At 55.2% G+C, this 22,155-nt stretch overlaps 1 protein-coding gene across 1 annotated transcript in view; it reads left to right on the top strand.

Moving 5' to 3' along the window:
* The window catches only part of NEK6 (NIMA related kinase 6), an 85,211-nt gene that overhangs the window by 9,529 nt on the left and 53,527 nt on the right, over positions 1–22,155 (top strand). The window lies entirely within an intron of this gene.

Below are 22,155 nucleotides of genomic sequence, written 5' to 3'. Positions count from 1 at the left end.
CTGGGTTTTTGTGCCAGAGGCTGGGGACAAAGGTGGGGCCTGCCCGCTCTCGATGGTGACAGCACGACATTTGGAGAACACACAAAGAAAATACTTGTACTCTAAGCCAACAACTTTCATTTGCGAATATTTTTATGATCTCCTGGGACATCAGACGTCGATCGTCTATAGGTTGGACACGTGACCACTGTTTCCAAACACCCAAGATGGCAGTGGTCTGTAAAAGCATTTTAGTGACATTTGGGGACAGAAGAGGCAGTTTGCAAGAAGATGTTTGGTTGATGGTGTGTGAGAAGTTCCTGGATGCTCTCATGGCTTAGGGGGTGGCATCTTTGAAACTGCACAGTGCTGAAAATTCCGGGACATATGGTCACTGTGATGTGCTAATGTTAACAATCGAGATATTTAATTACCCAGAAAAACCCCTTTGCCTACCCACTATGAGTTATTGGAGAGCTTTTATTTCTCAGGAGGAGGGTCTTACACAATATAATTCGGACCAGCAGACAGGGAGTCATTATCCCTCATTCATTTATTAGCTAATTAAGTGATTTATCTGGTCACGCATTTATTCCTTCAATTGCTATTCATCCAGCAACATTCACTGGATCCTACTCCAGGCCAAGCCTGATGCTGGGCACTTGCAGGGGGTGGGGAATGAAACAGGGGAGCAATTATAACTGAATCCCTGCTGGGTGCCAGCCCATTGGGCAGTGCTGTGGGCAGCAGGTGAATTAACTTACATCCCAGTGGACATTTGCTGAGCACCTACTATGTGCAGACCTGTGAAGATCCAGAAAGGAACATGAGAGCATCCAAGGGATTTGAACTCTAGGTCCATCTTACAGGGCTTTTTTTCATTCCTGGCCCTCCACTTGCTATGATAAACCTAGTCAGCCACCGTTCACAGGCCGCACAATGACGTCCCCGGAATGAACCAGAAACAATCCAGAGGCCCCAGGAACCGATGTGAGAACAAGGCATCCCCTTCACACGTGACGTCTCAGTTCAGCGTCTTGCCACCACCCAGCGTTCTGAGACAGAATGTGAGATCTCGTGGTTGGCTAAATACATAAATATTTTATGTCTCGATATTCTGAAAACGAAGCCCAAATGCGCAGAACTGCAGCACATCAGTGCTATAGATCATATGTTATAATAATCTGATGACATGTTGTTTAAATATTTATGGACTGATGTGACATGACAATGGGGGGAGAGAGCAGTCTCCGAGCAGAGTCGTGGCAGATGCTAGGAAGGAGGGAGCAGACTCGCCCGGTCCCGAGAAGCACGTGCGATGCTCAGACTTCTCATCGGGTGATCTGGGGTTTCCCGGCCATGGCACTTTGCTGTGTGCTATGTCCTGCACTCACATCACCTCACTTACCCCTCACAGCAACCCCCTCCAGGATGGGACTTTTATTAACCCCAAGTTACAAATGAGAAACTGAGGCCCAGGGTAGGTCAGATCCACCCCAGGGGCACGCAGCTGGGGGTGGCCCAACTGTGTGGTCCGAGCTCTTAGTTGCTGTGAATTCCGTTCTCGCCGTGACGACAAAAACCTGGTTGACCCCAGGCTCGGTACCAACTGGACTTTACAAACTGCAGAAAGGAAGGGGATGTCTGTAAGATGTCAAGTGGGAATAGAAACCACAGGAATAAATATCTGCCCCAGGAGGGGGCCAGTGGTAAGGTTAGGCCACTGCAGCCAGGAGCCTAGCATGCGGTAGGGGCTCGGGATATGGCCTCCACCTTGTTTTTGTTTCCCTGTTGGCTTTGCAGTCAGCTGGGGAGCTCACTGCTGGCTGCCCTGCTTCAGGGTCTGCCTGTGCTGTTCCCACTCCCTGCGCTGTCCACGCCGACTGGCCAGGGACACCCCTCCAGCAAGGGAGCCCCTTCAGTCTCCAGTAGCCCCAGGCGGTGAGTCAGGGGTCCCTGCCTTACAGATGAGGGGCCCCTTCCCGCCTCCCAGAGCCAACCCCATGCCCCTGCCTTTGGGAGGCAGCCTGCCTATGCCAGCTCTTCCCTCCACCCGCTCCCTGCCTCTCTGCTGGACCGGCCCCCCGCGCCTGACGATGCTGCCAGCGGTCTGCCCTGCGATCTAGCTGATCATCACCTCCCCGGCCTGGTCCACAAGACAACCATAAGTGACCAATGATGGGACTTCAAAGGACAAGACCGGGAGGCAGGGTGGATAAGGGGTGGGGGGCCTTGTTCTAAGAAGCTCCTTAGGCAGTGATGGCCTTAGACTTGGCAGCGGTGTCTTCTAGCTCTGTCGAAGCCCAGGGGTGTGCCCAAGTAAGGAAGGAAGTAAATGGAAGTAAAAGGAAGTAAATGGAAGACAGGGCCAGCTATGTAATTTGGGGGCCCTGTACAAAATGAAAATGTAGGTCCCCTTATCCAGAAAGCAGGAAGAAAGCTTTTTCCTTCCCTTCTCAGTCTCTCTCCCCACCTGTTGTGATGTTTTTAATTTGCTATTTAATGCCACGATACCTTGGGCACAGGGACCCTCACAGAGCGAATACAGATCCTAGCAGATGCCCCTGGCCCTGCCCTGTGGCTTGGCAGGAGATGCGCCTGACCCCATCTCCCGCCTGCCTGCACCCAGGCCCCTGTCAAGAGTGGAGAACGTCAGAAGTTACTGGGGGTTGGGGGGAGGGAGGGTGGGAGCAGGCAGCTGTGACCCTGGGCAAGGCAGGACCACTCCAACACTCCAAGCTGAAGCTCCACACCCCCAGCACGTGCAGCATTACTTCACTTAGAAAATGCAAGTTCAAAGATAAAGTGGGCTTTCAAGAGAGTGAACACAGAGCATTGAAACCCCAAGCAAGGGGCTTCCTGCTGAGGACAGGGCCAGATACGACGACGTGGCCATTTGCCTGTGAAGCTGGCCCTGATGGGAGGACTGTAACCTTTCAGAAAGAACATGGTCCCTGCGTCGGATCTCGGCCCAGGACTGCGGCCAGTCTTACTGGAAGGGAGAGTTCTGCTACAGGTACCTTTGGCAGACTGCTGGCCCCGGATGTGGCTGCTGTCCGGTGGCCTGCTGGCCTCCCTCCTCACCCTGGGCCTCTCGAGAAGGACACTTCGTGATCATGGGCCCCCTCGGAAATGCCCCCCTCCCTGCTGTAATCCCTTATGTCGTTGCCGGACGTTCCTGCATTGACAGACCCATCCCCTCTAACTTCCTGAGTGACAAGGGTCAGAAATCAAATGATAAGGTTGCTGACCTGCTTCCTCGGGAACAACGCCAAGCAGGTGGTGCCCCGGAGATCAGAGGGGGCTGGGCACCCATGCTGTTCCCAGCCCTGGAATCGGGGTGGGTGGGGGGTGGCGGGGTGCAGCTTCAGGACGTCTGTCTGGCCACCCCAAAAAATATGAATGAGGGAGGCTCGGGAAAGTTAACTAATGCTTAGTATTCAGTACCTACTGTGGACTGGCGATCTGACCAAGTGCTTTATCTGTGATGCCTTAGTTAACCTTTGCAACAATGGTAGGCTCCCCCCATTTTCCTGATGAGGATAACTGAAAGATTCAGAGAACAAAGCCATCAGTACAAAGCCGTAAGCCACTTGGTTTGAAAGTAGATTTGCACCCACGCCCAGCTGACCCATCAAACCACTTCTCTGCACACAATCCCAGGCACAGCTGGGTGGCTGGGTCACTGCCTGGCTGGGACACTGCCCCCACCAGTTTGTGTGAGTGGAACGGGCAGGGAGCTGGACCCCAGCGGCTGCTGTCTGCAGGCTCCTGCCTCTGGGAAGTCCCCCTTCTTGGCAGGGAGCTGTCCTAAAGCTGCAGCTCCATCTCTTCTCCTCCAGGATCCAGCCAGCCCTGGGGCTACTCTTAGGATCGGAGGAGGAGGCAGGAGAAGGTAGGTTAGACACACCCAGATGCAAGTCACACCTCTGCCTCTTGCTCACCGTGTCTCCTTGGCTTGTCGCTTCCCACTGGGGCCTTGGTTTTCTTACTGCAAATCAAGGGGTAATTTCAGTTCCTGTCTCTGGGGGGTTTTTGTGATCCCAGAATACAAAACGGGCATTTGGCAGTTGGTGGCTGTTTCCGTATTGGCAATTCATGACACTGTGGGGCGAGGACTGCGTCTTGGTGGCACCTATGAGCCTTGGGAGCACTTTTCCACGTTGGGACACATTGGAAGTTCCTCAGCCCAGAGCCGCCCTCTCCAGGGAGTTCATCCCTTTCTTGCTTTGCTTGGTCATTCATTGATTCCACAGATCTGGACACTGACCTAAGATGCATAACAAGCAAGAGACAGGACGGAGCTGGCACTTCCATGGGGAGAACAGCCAGAAAACAAGAAGTGGGGGAAGTAGGTCACTGACACAGGGGTTGGAGACAGGTGACCGGGGGCCGTGGGGTTGGGGGCTGCCTGGTGGAGTGATGGTCCCCGAAGTCTCCCTGAGACGGCAGTTGCTGGGGATTTAACATGCTGCCTGTTGTTCAAGGTCCCCGCTCTCCCAGGGGGCCTGGGTTGGCCTCTTGGGGTCGTTTTACTTCAGATGTCTTTAAGAATGTGGTTTTCCCAGGTGGGAGATGGGAGTGTCTCTCAGGCTCCCCCAGGATTCTCACCGGCTCCCTCTCAGGCCTGCTGGTCCCTGGGGCCACCCCGGGCAGGCCCTGACCAGTTATTATCATGGTGACTCCCCTTGGTGACCCTGTGATGCAGGTTCTTTTGGGCCCATTTTACAGATGGGGAGAGGGAGACTGAGTCCTCTGCCTAAGGGCTTCATAGTAGGTCTGTGCCTGAGCCAGGATTTGAACCCAGGCCTTTGACTCACAGAGCACCCCCCCCCAAACCACCCGGCTCTAGTAGGAGTGGCCTCCTATGTGTCTGAGCGGTGCTGAGAATAGAGAGACCATCAGTGCTCTCAGTGGACTGAGAAGTGACCATTTCCCAGTGAGCTGGGTTTGCACTTACTCCTGCTCCTAGGCTCTGGTGGGTGGGGGGAGCCTTGTGTTAGGGATGAGGAAGCTGAGGCCCAGAGAGGTTCATGGCTTGTCGAGGTCACTCAACCCCAGGCAGCCTGACTGCACGACCACTGCTGTGCCCCTCGTTCACCTTGGCTGTGTCCATCCCAGCTTTGACCTGCATACGTATTTTGCGTTTGGACAAACTAAAACCCCAGGGCTTGCCAGGGGGTACTAGTGGTAAAGAACTTTCCCGCCAATGCAGGAGATATAAAAGATGTCAGTTGCATTCCTGGGTCGGGGAGATCCCCTGGAGGAGGGCATGGCAACTCACTCCAGTCTTCTTGCCTGGAGAATCCCATGGACAGAAGGGCTTGGCGAGCTGTGGTCCATAGGGTCGGACACAAATGAAGTGATTTGGTATGCACTTACAAAGCCCCCAAGACAATTCAGCAGTGTGATCCCAAACTGGGGAGAGGGTGAGCCGTTTGGGTCATTGTGGAAATGGACACCCCTTCTGCAGTGAAGTTGCATTTGAGATGCCACTGATTCTCAGGGCAGGAGAAGCCAAGAGAGATTGACGGTGGTTATGACGGCCTGTGGGTGTGAATTCCCCTGGGGACTGATGCGAGGGCCGTAGGGCTTTATGGTATCTGGGACGTCAGCCTTTTAAAAGAAAATGTTCCCAAAGCTGTCCCATCCCACCAAAGGCAAGCAGTCCTTAAACGGCAAAGGAATAGCCGTGTTCCGTGTTCACAAAATGGTTGAGCTGGCGTTCAGGCCCATTTATTTAAACCCAGAGTCGACGAGGCTAAAGACTTCAGCTGTGAGTGGCAGCTCGCCGCCTCGCTTGCAGCAGGGGAGCGTAATCTTCAGGGTTTTCTTCCCATTTACGGGTTTTTGTGTTGTTGTATATTTGTAAAATGAGGCTTCTGCTGGCAAAAGCAGGTTTTAGCGAGCGCGGCAGCTCTTTCAAGACCTAATAAGGCCCCAAAGGAGGGTGTGTTCCGGCAACACTTTCCTCCCCCCCGGGGGCGGCCGATTCCAGCTTGCTTCATACACTTTGGGCACTAGGTACCATCCGTCTTGCCTCCCATTAACGGAATTACCGCCATCACTTCTGCGGGACAAGATGGGCCCTTTGGAACTGCCTTGGGGACAGATGCAGGAGCAGCCGCCAAGCAGTTTTGCTTAGAGGGGAAAGGAAAGAAAAAAAGATACAGAGAGAAAAAAACCAATCTCCTGCACAAATGGATGGTTCCCTGGGTCCTGAGAGCCCAGACCGAGGTGGAAAGGGCTAACAGGCTGCACTGGGACACCACCTGGAGGAAAGTGGGCAAGCTGGATGACCCCTGTCCCCGACACATAGGGAAAGGGCTGGTCAGCCTGAACTGACACCTTGAGTTCAGAGGAAGGCAAGGAGGGGGACCGAGCATTTGGGGGGGTCCTTCCATATGCCTGACCCTGCACCGCTGTTTTGGGCATGTCATGGGAAGCGGGTGTCACTGGCTGCATATACAGATGAAACAGAAGAAGCTCAGAGAGTCCAAGAACTTGCTTCAGATTATTTCATACGTGGTGGCCCTGGGTTCGTTCGTTTTCCTGGGCTGCCCTCTGGAGAACAGCAGCCCCCTCCGAGAGGTGACAAAGTAGCAGAGTGAGGACTCCAAGTCCAGACGCCTCTGCTTCACCCCCAACACCCCCAATTCCACACGGCCGAGACAGCATCTTGGGGGACTTTGCTGTTACACAATGATGCTGAACCTGTCTCTTCATCTTTGTGAAATGAAGTCCCTCGTGGGACTGTGGTGAGGGGTGGCTGAGGAGGTAACAGTCGTGGGAGCCCAGAGCCCACAGGTGGGCAGACTGGCGTTCAGAACTGTCCATGCCAACTGCCCACCACCCCCCTGCCTCGCCCCCTGCTTACCAGGCCCCCTCCCTCTGCCATGCTGAACTCAAGGCTCTCTTGGCCTGTAATGCCTTGCTTCTGTCTTCTCAAACTTCACCACCTTCTGGAGGCTCCTTTGACCTCAGGATACTGCGTAGGACTCCGCTTTGGGCCCCACGCCCACCCTGTGCTTCCCCCCAGGCATGTCCCCTATCCCCTTCAGGCCCACCGACTGATCAGTCCCTTGACTCGAAGCCTCTCCAGAGCTGAAAGTCCCCTTTGCTCCGTGGTTGCAGGGCCCAACCTGAGGCCTGGCCCTGCGAAGGTCTGGGTGACAGAGAGGAGACGTGGCGCACCCTCCGTTTGCTCCTCAGGCCCTGCTACCATGGAGACAGCTGCACCTTGGAGACTGTGTCTAGAATCCAGGCCTCTGCTGTGGGCAGATGGGTTGGCTGGCTGGATGGAACCTGTCCTTTGGGGCGAAATTTTGTGACTCCTACACCCTGTGGGCCTGCTACAGGTGATTCCTTAAAGAAGGGTTTGATCCTGTGGGTGATGACCCTGTGGTCCTGTGATGACCCAGAGTTTGGCCCTATCAGCGATGGGTGTTTGGAAGGGTCTTGAGTGGGGGACTGGCTCCCTGAAGCCCATCGGGGAGGGCGCTGCAGAGAGGGGATGGGGGCTGGCCTGGGGGAGTGGGGGAGAGGTGGGCAGCCTGGAGCAGAGATGAAGAGGGGCCTGGTGTCAGCACTCTGGGCTCCTACCCAGAGACCCCTGTGTCAGGGAGCAACAAAGCCAAGGATGCTGGTTCAAAAGAATGTTCTGTTGTGGCTTGAACTGCTTCAGGGCCTTGGGAAAGATTCCCGGAGCTCGGGAGTGATTCCTCATGGGCCCGGTCTCAACGCCCTCCTCAGTGAAGAAGGGGTGATGAGCTCTTGGCCCTTGGACCCTATCCCTGGATCTAGGGTGGGGCTGGGGCTGGGGTGAGACCCTGGCCTGCAGGGGGTCAGACTTGAGAGTGAGGGAGGAGGGGGGAGAATCAGGAAGCAAGAGTGAATTCCTGCCAGAGACTGAAGGGGTTCTTAACTCCCCAGTGGCTTCGTTGTGAGCAAGGGGCCTCCATGTGGCTGGGGCGTGTTGGGAGTGGAAAGGCCCGGCTTGGGTGGAGGCTACATGCCACGTGCCTGGGGCCTCCTCTGCAAATGCCAGTCCTTTTCTCTTAACAGTATGGAATTATTTACATAGATTTATCAGCTATCTGTTTAAAAAAGCAACATCTCCTCCTCCTGCTACTGTTTCTTTTTAACAGCGCGTCCATCAGCGTGTGTAAACACACGTGCTCTCATCTTGTAGTCTTCACCTTGTAAATGGCTTCATTTTATAAGTGAACCCAAGGCTCAGAGAGGTAAAGTGACTTAGCCAAAGTCACCCAGCAAGGATCTGAACCCAGATCATCTCCCCTGGTGCTTCCTGGGGACCCGTAGGGGTTGACCAGTTTGGAGGTGGGAGGGCTCGATGGAGGACACGGGGTATGCAGGGGCTGGAGGTGTGAAACCTCCAGGTGGCAGGAAATGGTAAGAGGCTCCATGGAGTCCGTGTGTCGGCTGGGATTAGGATCAGAGGTCAGGAGGCCTTGGATGCTACACTCTGGAATGATGACTTGATCTGGAAGCTTTGAAGGTTGATAAAGGAGGGAGGTATAGTCAGGACAGTGTTTCTGGTAGTGTGTGTGGAAAATGGTCTGGTGTTATGGAGGGTGTTCAGGCCAGGAGACTGGGAAGCTGTTGTAGTTGCCTGTGTGGGCTCCCCCAGAGCCTCTCACCTGCCTGCAGCTGAAATTCCTCCCCAAAAGAACCTTTGGCTCTCTCCCGCCCACCACCGCAGCCCCTCTGCTGGGTGTTGAGGTGGGAGGCCCCCTCACCTCCACACCCTCAGCCTCTTTCACAGCTTTCTTGTGAAAAACAAGGCCGACGCCTATCAACTTGCTGGGGACAACGTGCGAATAAATGATAAAATATGTAAAGCTCACAGCAGCTGCTTTGAGAAGGGGAGAAAAAGTGCCATGGATGTGTTATTTTCCCTAAATCCGGATTTCTGCATTTTTTTTTTTTTTTTTCTTTTCCGGGGATGAGAAGCTGGAGTTAATGGGAGTGCGTCCACCCGGGAATACGTTTCTTTCCCCCGATTTCCAGGCGGTCTCATTAATCTGCTAGAGACGCGGTTTTCTAACGTGCTTCCTGGGAGCCCATCATATCGTCACTGGGATCGAATTCCAACTCTCTCCTTATTGATTGATCGATTGGTCTGGAGCAGTCAGAGGTGAAGCTGTTCATATGAGCAACTCTGAGCTTTAATGTTTGTCTGTGGCACATTGTAGGGTTGTGGGGGGAGTGGGCTGGGGTCCAAAGTCCCCCTGACCCTCCTGGTCATCAGCCTGTCTTGCAGATGCCCTGTGGCACACAGCGAGGAGCCACTGTCAGGTTTGATGTGAGGCTGCGTGGAAGGGTCGGTGGTGCCCGGAGGGTGAGCTGGCTGCTCCCCGGAGCTGTCCGGGCATCGTTTCCACAGAGGGTGAGCCTAGCTTAGCCCAGAAGCCCTTGCACGCCCCCTCTCAGAGCCAGGTAACGCCGGGGTCGTTCCAGAGGAGATAAGTCTGTCCCAAGGGGCTGGGCCACACCCCTCCCACCCTGGTCCCTCACAGGGCCCAGCACTCACTTGGGATGAAATTCAAATATTTTTATCGTGCATGGATGAATGAGGGTGAGTGGACTAACGCGTTAGTTACTGTCTGGGTGACTTCATGTGTCCGGGTGGGGTCTCATTTCATCATGACCAGAACCCATTTTTCAGTCAAGGAGACTGAGACTCAGGTGAGGATCGTGCCCAAGGCACCCAGCAGAGAAGCCTCAGCCTGCTTTTCGTGAAATGTGTCTGCCCCTCCACTCTGGTTAGAGCACCAGCCCCTCTACTTGTTAGCCTTTCCCTGTTTCTTTAAAAACTAATTATTTATTATTTATTTGGGCTGTGCTGAGTCTTAGCTGTGGCACATGGGATCTAGTTCCCTGACCAGGGATCGAACCCCGGCCCCCTGCACTAGGAGTGCAGAGTCTTAGCCAGCGGACCACCAGGGCAGTCCTAGAACCTTTCCCTCTCAATGCCAAGCTCCCCGAGGGCTGGACCCAGCTGCCCAGACCAGGTCCATGCTCCCTCCTCCTTCTTCCTTTCCCTGAGCTGTGTTCTCGCAAGGGAAGCGGGGAGCCGGGGCAGGTGGGCCTCCTGTGTGCCAGGCACACCCTGAACACTTTGCCTCCACGGTCTCATTAAACCCATCAAGTGAGCTTTTTAAGGAGGGCTCCTTCCCCGTTCTCACCTCATGAAAAGTGAAGCTCAGAGAGGTTATGAAACTTGGCCAAGATTTCCCAGCAGATGGGTGAAGGACCCCAGCTTTAGATTCAGGGAGGACAGTCGCCTGCTGAAACAGACCTGCTGGTGGAGAACGGGTGGTTTTTGTGGGCTGACCGGGCATGTGATAATTTAGAAGGCTTGACTTTTCAGCGGTCTAACCTGGGGCATGATGACGTCAGAGGCTTTCTCACCAAGAAAGAGCAGGGAGTCTGCTCGGGTCAAGCAGGGCGGCCGGGGGCTCCCTCAGCCCCCTGGGACACATGGGGCCGTAAGGCCCCCAAACCACACCAGTCCTTCGACCACCCGCTCCAGCCCTTCTCTTTCTGGCTTTGGTTGCCCTACCGATTATTTGCTAAGCAATTTGCTGCACGACCTGATTTAATTGTCCCAGCGACCCCATGAAGCCTTATTTGTTCCACCCCAGCCCGCTCCTCAGTTGCGTTTCCCCCGTAGCACTTATTGAGTCTGAAATGGCCATGTCTGTTTGCTGCCGTGTCTGGATCCACCTCTTGACCACACACCTCTAGAGGGACAAGGCTCTCTGCCTTGTGCCTCAGACAGCCCTTGGCTCCGTGAGCCTCTCAAGAAAAGCCTGGCAAATGATGACGGAATGAAAGAACCTCGTTTTCTTGGAAAGGAAACAGAGGCCCACGGAGCACAACTCTGTGCCCTCGGTCGCCTGCCGGGGCAGCATGGACCCGCTGCCCATCGGGGGCCAGCTGGGGCCTCTCTTGCTGACCAGCCTTCAGCCTGGAATTCCAGGTGTGCCTGGGTGCCTGCAGGTTCACGCCGCCCAAAGAAACTTTCAGACTGCGCCTGTGGCTTTGGATCGGCTCAGAAAAAGCGTGTCCTGTGACTGCTCAAGGAATCTGGGCATTTAGCCCAGAAAAGAGTGTGTTTCCTGGCTTCCTGAGAACTGGGGCCCACCCTGCCCCTGGCCTGGGCGTGTAGAAGGGGAGGGAGGGAGAGATGGACGCCAGCCCTGGAAAGGCGAGGACGTCTGGCCTTATCATCTAAGGTTCCTGAGACTGTCCAGGCAAGGCCACCCCGGCATGGTGGGGCAGAAAGTTTCCCCAGCGTTGGGGGCATCTCTAAGATGGGATTAGCGCTCTTGAGTTACTGGGAAAGAAACATTCCTTGAACTCAGACAGCTTGTGATCCTCAGCGGTTCTGCCGGCCACCTCACTGGTCACCACACGGTAGACGTGGGTGCAGCGGTCACGGAGCTCAGGGTGACTGGCTTCCATTGGGTCATCGGGCCGCCCCCCGGGGCCAGATGTTTCGAAAGCCCCTCCCTGCAGCGCCAGGCATCTGGCCTCTCCCTCCAAGGCTGGGCGCGGGTTTACGAGGTGTCTTTGAGGAAGGCTGGAGTCATCCGGCCCGTGATGTCTGCTCGTTGCATAATTTCACAATTCGGTTTTCTTTTCACAAGAAGGGTCAGTGCTTCTCTCTCCTTCTCCCTCCTCCTTTTTCCTCTTTTATTTTCTTTCCCTCTCGATCCTCCCTCATTGACTGGCCCGGAATGCCTCCACCCTCTGGCTGGGAGATCACTGAGTCCTCAGAGGAGATTAACTGGAATTACCCACAGGTTAACTGGAATATACTTGTCAAGTCTCTGAGATGGAGAAACCTCCTTTTCTTAGTCAGAGGAGATTAGAGGAGGCCAGCCTCCCTTTTCCTCAGCGAGGATTAAAAAAAGTCACCCAGGAGGGGCACAGCAGCTGGAATTTGGTTCCCAAACCCCAGACCCAGGCCAGGTCTGGGGCTGTGTGGCTTTCTCGTGATCCTTGGTGACATGAGAAACTTAAGGACAGGTCTGGCCTCAGCCACTTTCTTGTGTCTGGTGTCCTTATATGCAGGATGATGACGATAGATAGAAATTGCATTTTAGATGTCAGACAACGCTGGCAACCTTATGTCCACCTTCAGAATTTGGGAGAATCTTTACAGTCCTGTGAAATCCCTAGGCCTATGCTCAGTTGCTCAGTTGTGTCAGACTCTTTGCGACCCCATGGACTGCAGCCCACCAGACTCCTCCGTCCATGGATTTCCCAGGCAAGAGTACTGGAGCTGGTTGCCGTTTCCTCCTCCAGGGGATCTTCCTGACCCAGGGATCCAACCCACATCTCCTGCATCTCCTGCATCTCCTGCATTGGAGGCAGATTATTTACTGCTGAGCCACGGGGGAAGCCCGTCACTAATGAACGTCCTCTGAAGCCCCCGAAACAGAAGTTGAGTCTGAGGGAGTCTTCGATGCCTGGAGAACCCGGGAAACCTCGGCTACACGGGGAAGGCCAGCTGTGCTGGGCGGGGGGTGGCGGGGAGCGTGTTCATTTCCTCGAGCTGCTGTGACAAATCCCCGCCAGTGGGGTGGACTAAAACAACAGAAACTGATTCTCTCACAGTCCTGGAAGCCAGAGGTCCAAAATCAAGGTGTTGGCAGCGGTGGTTCCTTGTCGAGGCTCTGAGGGCGAGTCCGTCGGGTGCCTTGCTCCCGGCTTCTGCCGGTTACCAGCAGTCCTTGGCGTTCCCTAGCGAATACACACACCTCTCCTACCTCTGCCTCTGTCATCAGAGGCCTTCCCCCTGTGTGTCTCTGAGTTCAGGTTTCCCTCTGCTTATAAAGATGCCAGCCATTGGCTCTAGGGCCACCCTAATCCTGTGTGACCTCATCTTAATTTGATTGCGTCTGCAAAGACCCTGTGTGAGTTTTGTAGGGATGCTGTCTGACCTGGTACAGGGGAGAGGGTAGGGCATAGCTGAGCCATAGTCCTCTGGACTGTCTGCGGCCGTTTGCGTGGGGTTAACCAGGGTACCCAGGGGTCCCGCCAGCATTCCCACGGAGGAGACAGATGTGCACAAGGACCCCAGACCAGGAAGGAGAGTCAGAGCCCCCCACTGTATAGAGTGAGAGACCCAGGAGGTGACCCGGGCAGGACTCGCTGACCCCACTGCTCTGCATCCTGGACTCGCTGGCCACAAGCGTGTAGTCCTTCGGTGGCACCAGCCCAGGTAGCTTAGAGCCGAGAGCCACTCCTTGTCCTGCACGAGCCGCCAGCCATGTCTGGGCTCCCCGGGCGGGAGAGGGGCCCCGCCACTCTGGGTGGTGCCTGCCAGTGTGGCCTCTGCCTGCTCTGTGGGTAAAGGGCAGCCTGCAGGGCATGAAGGAGGGATCCCAGGCTCTTTTCTTTCCCCCGGGGACTCTTATCTCTTTTGGCAAAGGCCCTGTGACCAGTTGTTTCCGGAGACACGTCCCAGCCTGACACCTCCTGGCCAAGTGATCTTGAGCAAGCAAGTCCCGGGCCTCTCCGCGTCTCTCTTGGCCTCTCCTGGGCAATAGGAGTCGTTTCCAGCCCTGCCCGTTTCTGAATTAGGGGACGCTGTACAAGAGTTTATAACCACCTTTCGTGAATCCTGGTGCCTGGCATGGAGCCTGGCACACAGTCGGTGCTCAGTGAATGCTCAGCAAATAGGAGGGCATGTCTTGGAGCCCAGAATGTACACTCCGTGGCCCTCGTGGGCTACAGCCCCAGAAGGGTCTCTCGAGAGGGAGATTCTGTAGGTATTTCCTTCCTCCTGTCTGTGACGGTCACCGGAGATGACCAAGGCAGGGGAGGTCAGCGTACGTGTAGCTGGCAGAGGCTTGATGCTACTGAACTGTGACGGGGGCTGTCATTCATCATGTAACTCATTGAGTAAAATCATACCTCAGCTTGGTACCATGGTTGGTAGAGTGTGCAAAAGAACCCAGAAGGGGAGCCTGGAGACCCGAGTTCTGGTGCTGGCTTTGCACGCCTTACTAGCTCTCTGTGCTCATGGTTGCTCCCCCCCACCTCCCCGCCCATTTGCAGAGCTGAGGCCATCGCTGCTGTTAGGGCCTCTGTCCCACAACTAATTCCAGGCCCACCCAGCTTCCAGGCCTTTGCACAGGCTGTGCCATCTGCCTGGAGTGCCTTCCTCCTGCTCCTCTGCTCAAAGCAGCTTCCTCTTCTGAAGAAACACCACCACTCCCCCCACCCCCATTCTTCGGGCAGACTGCAAGACCCTTCCTTGTGTTTCCACACTCTGGGTGTGCAAAACAGCTGTCACACTGGCTTGTAGGTGTGTTAGCTTGTGAAACTCCTCTCTCTCTCTAAATGGGGAGCCCCCCTGAGGATGGATACTGGTTCCAGTCAATTGAACAAATGATTGAAGGTCCTTGGGCCCATCACTTCTCTGCTCCGAGCCTCAGTTTCCTGTCCTTCTGCTTTCAAGCACAGGAAGTGGGCTGGTGGATTCTTTGGGGGGTTATTCTGAGGTCTCTGGTGAGACATGAGACCTCAGATGAGTGGATTCAGGGTTTTTCCTGCTCCCAGGAATAGAGCAGTGGTGTGGTGGCGGCTGGAAGCGTGTTTGTTGAACGACCGCCTGCTGCTGGTGCAGTGGTAGAACACTACGTGGGAGATGTCTGGGTTCTCTGCGCAACATTCCTGCTTAGTGGATTCCAGTGTCTGGGGAAAGCCTGGACTGCAGCAGCCTCGATGGCGTGGTCCTGACTGCTGTTGCATCAGCCCTCCCCACCTGTCCCTCTGCAGGGGTTCTTCCCAATTTTAGAGGGAAGCGTGTGTGCTTCCTCTAAAAGTTCTCTGTCCAACGCCTGAGACTCCGTGTGCACCTGCCCCGCAGAACTCCCCCTGTGCGTCCTTGTCTGGCTGGAGCTCCCCTTCATGATGTGGACACCAGACTCCACCGGGTTCATCCCCAACTCCCCACATTCCAGGCAGGCACAGGATTTCAACCTCCACCTTTCCCAGCTGTGAGAATCAGCACCTCTCTGAGCCTCAGCCTCCCCATCTGCAAAATGGAGATAGTAATGCCCACCCTGGGAATGACCCAGCAGACCCAAACATGTGATACAGTGCATGGCTCGGAGTGGGAGCATGTTCTCATTGTGAGTGCGTCTTCCTGGAGCTACCCGAGTGACACAGACATTAGCAGTCTGCTTGTCGAGGCCAAAAAATGTCCGTTGTCTGAAGAACTCTGTTCTGGAAGACAAGTCCAGGTTTTGGGTCAGAACCTTATTCCCTCAGGAATTTCACGGTTGAGCATCCAGACAGACTTTATAAGCTTGGTGACTACCCAAGCCTTTGAGCCTTCCACGTGGATGTTCCCAGGTCAGGCTTATTCGGGAATCTCTTGCCCAGCTGGGCTGCTTGTCGCGTTGGTAGCATCATTTCCAAAGAGCAGGTTCTGTCTGGCTGTGAATAGATGTTTTTCTCTGTCTTTCTTGGATGTCTGAATGGCAGTCTCCCTCCTGCGGTCCCAGAGGCCGACCTGAGTGTAAAACTCCAAAATGGACATCAGAGCAGGGTCGTCCATGCCTGCTCGGACTCTGGGCCCCCAGTGAGCCTCAAAGAGGTGGGTCGATGGCTGCTGTGACCTGGGAGTTTCCTGGGGGTCTCCCGGGCTGTGGTTATAAAGGCTGCTGAGCAAAGCGAAGGAATCAGAGTTCGTGGACAAGGTAGCAGCTGAGAGTAGCAGGCAAGTTAAGAAGGATGGCTCGGGGTCTCTAGAAATCTGCCTTCTGGCATCCAAGACACAGATGCAAAGCCCTTGAGGGCAGAAGGGACTCTGGTGATACACCTTCTGCAGGCTGAGGGCTTTGTGACTCAGTGGTTAGAGCCACACTAGGTGGGTTCATACCCCAGTTCTTCCACTTATGCTGGACAGCACACCTGACCTTTTTGTGCCTCAGTTTCCCCCTTGTGTAAAATGGAGCTAATCCTGTACTATAAGGGGATCAGGAAGTTAACCTCACTTAAGTGCCTTAGAACAAGGCTCAATGCATAGTAAACTGTTGTTGTTGTTCAGTCACCAGTTCGTGTCCAAATCTTCGTGGCCCCATGGACTGCAGCACGCCAGGCCTCCCTGTCCCTCACCACCTCCCAGAGTTTGCCCAAGTTCATGTCCATTGAATCGGCGGTGCCATGCAACCATCTCATTGTCTGTCTCCCTGTTCTCCTTCTGCCTTCAATCTTTCCCGGCATCAGAGTCTTTTCCAATGAGTATCGGTAAACTGAGGCCCTGAGAGGGCAAGGGGTTCGTCCGTGGTCATCCAGCAAGTCATCAGAGCAGCCAGGCAGAAACTCATGATTCCTCGTCTCGTGGACACTCCCCCCCTCCCTCTGCCCCCTCAGTCAGACTGTTTCATCTCGCCTCCTGCAGCGGAAATCGCGTGACCCCTCAGCCCACAAGAATTCAGACTGTACAGAATTTCGGAAACCTCTTCGGGCTGGCCAGGGGCCTTGTTGCAATTCCATTCAGCTGCTAGTTCTTTTTCCTTCCCTTTTTTTCTTTTGAAAGCTGCAGAAGCTTTCCTTTTCTATCTCCCCAAAGAGAAAAATTAACCTCCTGGCAAAGGAATTTGAACTTAGGTACCTGCTCTGTGTCTCTGAACCAACCCCTGTCCTCTTTCTGAACCTCAGTTTCCTCATCTGTAAAATGAGAAGAGTTCCCTCCCTCCACCCCCTGCCTTGACTGGACGGCCCCCACCTGCCAACCTGTAATTGCCTTGGGGACAAGTGAGCTGAGACATGCCACCCAGAGCGCAGATCCGTGTTGACGGTCGGGTGAGCGCTGACTAAACTAAAGCTGGTGACGCATCCTTCTAGGAAGTGAGGTGAAACCCACCAGAAATGCTGCCCACTTCCGCCCACCTCCTAGTTTCAAAGGTTATTTGAGTCATCAAAGTTGCCTGTACTTTTCTTGCTGTCTTGTTTCAGCAAAATGCTCCTCGACCCCTCTGGGCTGAGGCCCGGTGGCCAAGACTGTCCCATCTGCAGACGTCAGGACCGAGGGGCTTGGCGGGCACCCCAGCCACAAGCTCTGGAGGCTGCCAGCCCAGGGAGTGAATCCCAGTTCCCAGGCTGGTGACGCCACCCCTCTCTGAGCTTCAGTCTCCTTATCTGCGAAATGGGTGGGTGAGCCCCTTCAGCAGGGTGAGCTGGGAAACCCCAAACAGGTGGACGGGAGACCCCACTCATGCTCTCTTCTCTCCTGCTTAAGAGGCTCTGGTTCTTCTGGGCTCCGGCTAGGGCACCGGAGATGTTTATATGCCCGAGTCCTCCCTGACTGTGGGGGACAGAAGGACATTTGGCCAAGCCAGGAAGTCTGGAGGCAGACCCTCATCCATCAGGGCCAACAGCACCCTGAGTGCAGCCCTCTCAGCCTTCCGATGGGGAACCACAGGCCCAGGTGGGGAAGGACCCAGAGCAGGGAGGCCGTGGAGCCAAGACTAGAACCCAGGATCCTAGACCAGGAGTCCCTTCGCCCTGGGTTCTCCTGGGACCATCAGGGGGCCAGCCTGGCTGAACCTGAGAGTTTAGGGATGGGTGCCATTGTGGGCCTGGAGTGGAATTGGGACTGAGCCCTATTTTGATAGGCCCTGACAGGGGCCTCAGGCAAGTCACCTCCAGCCCTGAGCCCCTATTTCCTCATTTCAGAAATGAGCATCTCTCCTGCTGTGCCCACCTCTCAAAGTTGTCCTGAGGCTTCATAAGATGGTGTGGGTAAAAATGCATCTGCAGAACAGTCAAGAACTGTCCAGATGTGAAGAATTTTATATTTGTCATCCCGTGGGGCTTTCTGTATCCCTGTCACTCAGGGCCTGGTACAGAGTAGGTGCTCGGTAAGTGTGAATCAAGGAATAACAATAGGTATTGTTTATTAAGCACCCGCTGTTTATACTAAGCATCACCCAGGGAACTTGCTGTGAGGTGCTGTAATCCTTACAACAACCTGGGAATTCAGGTATGTCCCCATTTTACAAATAAGAAAGCTGAGGCTTAAAAAAGTGAAGTCATTTACCTAAGGTCACACACAGGTGGAGTGTGAGGAAGTCAGGATTCACACCTGACTCTTAAGTCCATGTGTCCTTCCTGGCGCTCACAGTGGCCTGCTGGGTCACCCCCTCCCTGGGCTATGCTGGTGTTTAACGAATAGGTCCCCAGGCCGAGGGGTGGTGGGGTGGGAGGGAGGGGGATTTGCACAAAGCCTTGATTTGTAGCATTTGCCAATTTCCATGGAATAAATATCCTGCCATGCCTGAGTGCAGGCAACCAACATGATGACTGTCTCACAGAATCCCTGAGAAGTTAGCAAGCAGCCCCCCACAAGCCAGGACTCATGGCTCCGGTACCCCGTGCACCCCTCCACTTTGCAGCCCCTCCCATGAAGGAAGGCCACAGTGTTGATGGTGTCCCCTTTGTGGGACGACAGACTGGAACCAAGCAGATGGCTTGGGTGGGCATACCTAGACCCCTCCCCACAACCCTCTCCCTTTAGAACCCCTGGAGCTCCCTGGGGTCTCAGTATCACACAAAGACTTGGGGAGAGGGGGATGGATGAGATGCGAAAGCTGATCTGCAGCACCGAGACTGGAATATTAAGGCCTGCCAGCCCCACCGTGTGTGATATTCCTGCCAGGCCCGGAGCAGAGCCCTGTAAACGCCGGGATATAATGGACAATAAAAGTCGCTGGAAAATAGTGAGTCTCCTAGGACCGCTGTCATCCCTGCCACACGCTGCTCGCTGCAACCACGAGCCCTGTGATCATGAGGCACCATCGTCATGTAAATATATAGGGTCTCTCGCCAGCCGTGGACCAAGATTTATTTTATTGAGACAGTGAGGGGAGGGAGGCGGCTCAGCTTCATCGTCCTGGTAACTTTGTAAAATGCTTTGCCATCACTTCCAGCTTCCTGGAGAATACAGCAGGAGCCAGTGTGGTCTCTCCCATTTCCCCCCAGAAGGGGAGAATCCCCAGAGGCGGAGGTCACCTCCTGCCACGTTCACAGGTCATGAGATCGGGGACCCCTGAGGAATGAGGACCGACCTTATTGTGATGGTTGGTTCACAGACAGAGTTGCTGGAATTAATTGTGGAAATGTTGCTGTTGAATGAGTGCTGGTTCTTTATGGTGATAATGGTAATCATAATAGTAGCAACAGCCACATTTATTGAGCTCTTGTGTATGCTTCGTCCTGCTGGTCCTGAGCTGCATATCCTCCACTCTGTGCTCATGACAACCCCATGAGATGGGTCCTACCCAGCCCCTGTTCACAGAGGAGGCAACTGCAGAGAGGTAGCCGAATTCCTGTGGTGGACAGAGGCAAGTGCAGGATTTGAACTTGGGGCTGTCAGAGTCCAGAGTCTGTGCTGGGCTGCCTCACCTCACTTCTGGGCCCTCAGGTCCCAGATCAAATGCCACCTGCAGATCCCTGCAGCCCCCTTGATTGGCCCAAGTTGGAATCGGTGGCCCCTGATTTGATTCTGCAGTGCAGTTAAGCACTTTGGTCTGGTTCCCCCATGACCACAAGGACTCAGGCCCACCTTTCCATCCACGCTCTGTCTCTCTCCAGCTGGGACACGTCCCTCGAGTCATGTGACCTCGCTAGCCTCAGTTTCCTCATCTGTCAAATGGATGCACTGTCTGCCTTGCAGGGTGGCTTTGTAAGCACACACGCTTCCAACACCCCTCCAGGATCTGGCCTGCACCTCTCATCTGAGGGGCGCTCTGTGTGTGGATGCCGCGTGTGCACATTCCACCTCCACGGTGGTGTGTCTGAGAGCCAGGAGGCCTCTGAGCCGTCTTCCCACATGGCTGTGACTTGTTGCGAGGGAGTGTGACTTGTGGGGAGGGCAGTGTGCAGGGCCTGGGGGGCTGACAAAGCCTTCCAAGGCCAGAGAGAGAGAGTCCCTTAGCAATCCCAGACCCAGAAGGTCTGGTTTTCCTCCCAGACCTGAGCCTGGGATTAGATAGAGGCTCCCGGAGCTCAGATACAGTCCGTGCCAGTGAGTCGCAAATCCTCCGTCAGCCTCATAAAAATTGTTGGCCCATGAAGAGCCCTCCTAAGACTGGAGAGCCTGACCCACCCATGTTGAAGATGGGGAAACTGAGGCCGAGAGATAGGCCATGACTTTCCCAAGGCCATGTGGCCCTTTGAGATTTCCAAACGAGTCCTGATCCACCACGCCACACCCCGAGGCTCAGAGCAGGATTCACCCTCGAGGAGTTAAAAATGGCCGCATAACTTCCCAGACCAACTCAGGGACCGCAGGGGTCCTGGGGGTGGAAATGCAACACAGGCAGGTCCAGGGCCTCACCAGAGATTACATGCTGGCCCAGAACTCCTCCGGGGGTGGCAGGACTAGAGGGAGAAGACACTGTCACCCACAGACTGAGCCACACTGAGCCTCACAGAGGTCATGCTGGAGGCTCATGGTGACCTGAGGCTCTGAGAGTCTGGGGGCCACTGGGACTATGCCCCTCAGCACAGCTCCACCCCCTCTTCCGAGTCCCAGGTGGACAGGTGGGGGGTGACTGGCAGTGCATGTGTGCCCACAGGCATGGAAACTCATCAGAGCCAAGGTAGACTTCTGGAAGGTTCTGGCTACTCCGGTCAGGAGGAGGAGAAAGACTCCCACAATCTGTGTTTCCGCAGGGTGCTAGCATGTTCTAGATGAGCATCCTGGAGGAAATTTGTCTCCAGCAGACAGGACGCCAGAAGCAGGAGAGAAACAATGGTTTGGCAGAAAGTGCCCAACCCGAGGGCCTGACCGGCCTGACTGGAGCCTCTACTGTAGGTGCAGGCGGATGCCTCCCAGCTCGCTGGGTCATGAAGGACAGTCCTCGAAGGGGTGCCCCATGCACTGGGGCTCCGTCCACCCGCAGACCTGTGGACAGCTGGCCAAGGGCCCAGCCGCAGCCACCCAGGGGGCCGACACCTGGCATATGCCCGACAGTTGGGCCCGGCTGGTGGGGAAGGTGCGCTGGCAGGTGGCCGAGCCCTGGTGCCAGGATCCGGCTCCCTCTGTCCTCCGGGGCCTCAGCTGCCATATGCCCGTGTCAGTCCCAGCGGTGGAGCTGCAGATGGGGCGCGGGGGGTGGCTGGCCCAGGGTGGAGCTGGCTCTCATTCTGGAAAAGGAGGCAGGTGCCGGCCATGGGAGCTCTTTTCGGAGACGGAGGGGTTGGAGCGGGCCTGGAGGCGTCCCTGCCTTCTCTCACGTGCCCGCAGGTCCGCCGGCCTCCAGGCCTTTGATCCCACTGTGTTCTCCGCCCAACTCACCTCCCCTCTGGTGCTGACCTTGCTCATCCTTCCAGGCCCCCCACAACCCTGGACTCCACCTCACGTAAGGAGCTGGCTGTGACCTTGGCTGGGTCACAAAGTGAGGGTCTATCTGGCCTTTTCTTGGGGGCTCTCTTACTGCTCTTTTCTGGCTTGTGGTTATCTGTCCGCGGGTTGCTGGGTGCTCTCCTGCGATCCCATAAGAGCAAGGGGGTTTCCATCTGTCTGCTCTTGGGGTCACCAGTGGTCAGCACTGGCCCTGAGCAGAGACAGCAGCTGGAAGGATGTGTGGAAGGAAGGGAAGGCGGGAACTCTGAACTCTCGGTTTCTGGATGCACCCAGCCTGGTTTGGGGGAGCATGGGGCCAGAACGTAAGGACGTAATGACATTGACTCCATGACTGGGGCTCTGTTGTGTGTCGGGCCCGGGGCTAAGCACTTCTGAGTCCCGTAATGTAGCCCCCCAGAGTCTGGGGCGCTGGGTACTCTTTGTGTGTCCCTGTTTTACCCGTGAGGGCCCCGGAGCCCTCGCAGCTGGGGTGCGGCCAGAGCCAGGACTTGAATTCAGTGCTGCTGCCTACCAAGGCTCTCATCTCTTAGGCAACAAATCTTTTTGGCTCAGCTCACAAAAGAGAGATTAGTAAGGGTTCAGCTTTTTTTTTTTTTTTTTTCATTTGTTTGGCTGCGCCAGGTCTTAGTTATGACACATGGGTCTAGTTCCCTGACCAGGGATCCACCCAGACCCCTGCACGGAGTCTTAAGCACTGGAGCACCAGGGAAGCTCCTAGAAAGGGTTATGCTTTTAAAGAGACAGTAAGAATACTGATG

This window comes from Dama dama, chromosome 11 (assembly GCF_033118175.1).
Source record: "Dama dama isolate Ldn47 chromosome 11, ASM3311817v1, whole genome shotgun sequence".
In the NCBI taxonomy this organism is placed as follows: domain Eukaryota; kingdom Metazoa; phylum Chordata; class Mammalia; order Artiodactyla; family Cervidae; genus Dama; species Dama dama.
Note: the sequence above shows the minus strand (reverse complement) of the source record. Positions and strands in the feature narration are given on the sequence as shown.